The sequence below is a fragment of the Lepisma saccharinum genome, chromosome 18, assembly GCF_977018435.1.
Source record: "Lepisma saccharinum chromosome 18, izLepSacc3.1, whole genome shotgun sequence".
In the NCBI taxonomy this organism is placed as follows: domain Eukaryota; kingdom Metazoa; phylum Arthropoda; class Insecta; order Zygentoma; family Lepismatidae; genus Lepisma; species Lepisma saccharinum.
The window spans coordinates 53,604,030-53,607,055 of NC_139246.1; positions in this window are offsets into that span (position 1 = coordinate 53,604,030).

Here is a 3,026-nt window from a genome sequence, read left to right on the forward strand (position 1 = left end):
CAACACAGAAAATTGGCTAATCACATCTTCAGAAATGAAGTTCTCAGAGTGTACCTCAACGCATATCTTGTGATTCAGGCTTCGTACATTATCTGCCACAATACTCGAATCACCATTCTCTTCGTTGATAGAATCAATCTTGGCTGAGTTCAAGGCATTCCAGTTGGCTCACACGTAGAATTTCCCTCCAATAAAAACAAGACACATTTTAGAAATATTACGAAACAAGCATTCAATACGATTACTGGGTGAGACTTGGGGTGAGTTTACTATAGGTGTTTTACCACCACAAGATTGAAGGGGGATCAAGCCAGAGAATTTCCCCTCTCTCTGCATTTCTTTCCTAGGCATGACAGCCTTAATTGAGTTCGCAACCAGGAAAATATTTTCTCCCTTCTACAATTTCAATATTTTTTTTTGTTATTACGAATGCAGAATTCAAAGAAATGATTTGTCTTTGAATTGAAAAATGATTACACTAGTAAGTCAGTTTAACGTGTGAGCTCTATACTAAATGTTACATTAAATTGATTATTTTAGGGAAGAAATTTAGTGTCCATTTGCAAAACAAACGTTTTTGTGAGATTCGTAGCAACTTTATACTTAAAAATAGCGGTCTCCACACTATTCATATTGTTGGTTTCCAATATATATGTATAATTGGAAAATATGTTTCTGTCAAATGTGCCTTCCTCTACAACAGGTAATACAGGTAAAAGTTCAGCATGTCACATTTTTCTAAGTAAAAATTCACAAAGTAGATTTAAAACCCGATTGATATTTCAGAACAAAAATAATTATAATTAGCTTTTCTTGCTTTCAATGAAGCAAAATAAACTATCCTATCAAAATTGACCATTTTTGCAATTTCCTTTTCAATTGACCATAAAGAGATATTATGTAATCTCTCCTCACCCATTGACGATCTCAGTTCGTTTTTATTCTCCAGCTCAAATTCTGACTTTGTCGTCTTAAAAATGAAAAACTTTCCTGCCCCTCGCTACTGACCTGTAAAATATCACTGAAACCTACGGAGGAAATATTGACTTCTCTCCCAGGAAGCTGAAATCTCGAGCAACAGCTCTGTGTATGAAGGCGTACAAATATGTATGTTCGGGTGCATGATTTTTGTACATGTGGAAAAAAAAGTGACACGTTTATTACGTATGTAGATAATAATAATAATAATAATAATAATAATATGATTGGGAAATCTGCACCACAATAAATTAAACAAATTTCGCGTATATGTTTAAGATTAGGGATTCTAGACATCCGGAATCCCCCGGAAAGTTTGTCTACGTCCAGAAGTACGACATAATATGTACACTCAACGGCAAATATAAGAAATAGCAAATTGTCCATCGCCATGTGAACAGGGTTTCAAGAATTAAAGCAAAAAGCCCGAATAAGAAAAGAACACCTGCTCGAGCATAAGTACAATTCAATTCACTAAAAACTTTTAGAATGAAGAAAAATAATGAAAAAAATAGCTGTGGACAATTTGCAACCTTTGCTGTCGATTGTACAAATCTCAAAACGTGTAAATAATAACTGCTTCCTAACTTACTTTCTTCTCTCAATTGGCGACCGCCCCCTCACTCCCCGTAGCTACGGCTCTATTGGGAGAAGGGGGAGGAGTTACATTAAGTACAAGTATATTGGGAATGGTAAATAGGTAATGTAGGAATACATCAGAATACCACGGATCTTTTACGAATACATAAAATTGTTAAAATTATTGTCAAAATTAGAAATAAATATGCATTCCACTGATTTCCTTAAGTTTTGTTCTCTTTGAATATGTTCCGAGTATAGAACGTATTATATTTGTAACAGTTAGATCTGTACGTACATATATTTCACAAAATTGAAAATAATCCATAATTTATTTTAGGGCTAGAGTTATAATGAGGCTTTGAACTAATACGTAACGTTATCAGTACATTTAATGTAGCTTTGTGTTGACAGATGACGCACAAATAATTATTATAAATAATACTCCTATTCTTTTTTTTTACGTCACTAAGATGAAGACGCCTTTGAAATTTATTGCAGTTAAATTCAATACAGAAAAGTAATACAACTTACGTGTTTCTCCATCAAAGCTCTTGAAGAATTTTAAATTATTTTCCAGTTGTTACGATCTGTTATTTAAAAAATTGCTTGACCTACAAGCTCACGGAATCCAATGTTGCAATATTTGTACATGTACATTACTTTCTATTTTTGCCGGGTAAGAGATCGGTCCAAAGCGATATGATTTTCTGCCTAATCAGGAAAATAAAAACATGTTTGGTTTCAACTCGTTTTGTGTAACGTATGTCTCTTTTCTAACTTGCTGTGAAAGTTTTACTAGAGACGTGTGGTAACATTTGGGTTTTATGAGAGCGAGCAATTCGCACAAAAGGTACTTCCCCCTAACAACCTATTCTCATGGATTGAACACATCTAGGAAATTCCACTTCGAGCACTGGTAGAATGAAAAGTCTCCGTGGCGGAGTATTTAGCACAACGTGTCGCGACGCCAGGTGTCCTCGGTTCGAATCCCTGCCTGGGCATGGATGCTCTTTGTGAGTGTCCCTTCATCATTTTCATCATATCATCATCACTCTTTCACGTGATCGCGATTACTCAAAGTAACAGATTTTGGCTCTAAATAACAAAAACAAATATGTACAATGTGGTAGAATGTGCAAGTATTCAATTTAGTTCTTATAGCGTTCTCTCATGGCAATGCAAACAGCTGCTAAAGTTTAGAGCTAAACCTTAATAAAGAACCCACACAACAACATTTTTTTATAAAAAAGTTAAAGTATTACATATTAAGCACAATTACTGAAAGATACGTTGATGAGACTCCTTTAAAAGTATGAAATGATATCCCTTACCCTGTATGATATTGTAATATTAGCTATTTGTAGTACGTAACTCTCTCTTTCGAAGAGCACCGTGGTGATATTCGAAAGAAAGAGGACAAAACAAACATGCCATTACCTCCTGACCAGGCAGTGATGAGATTAATT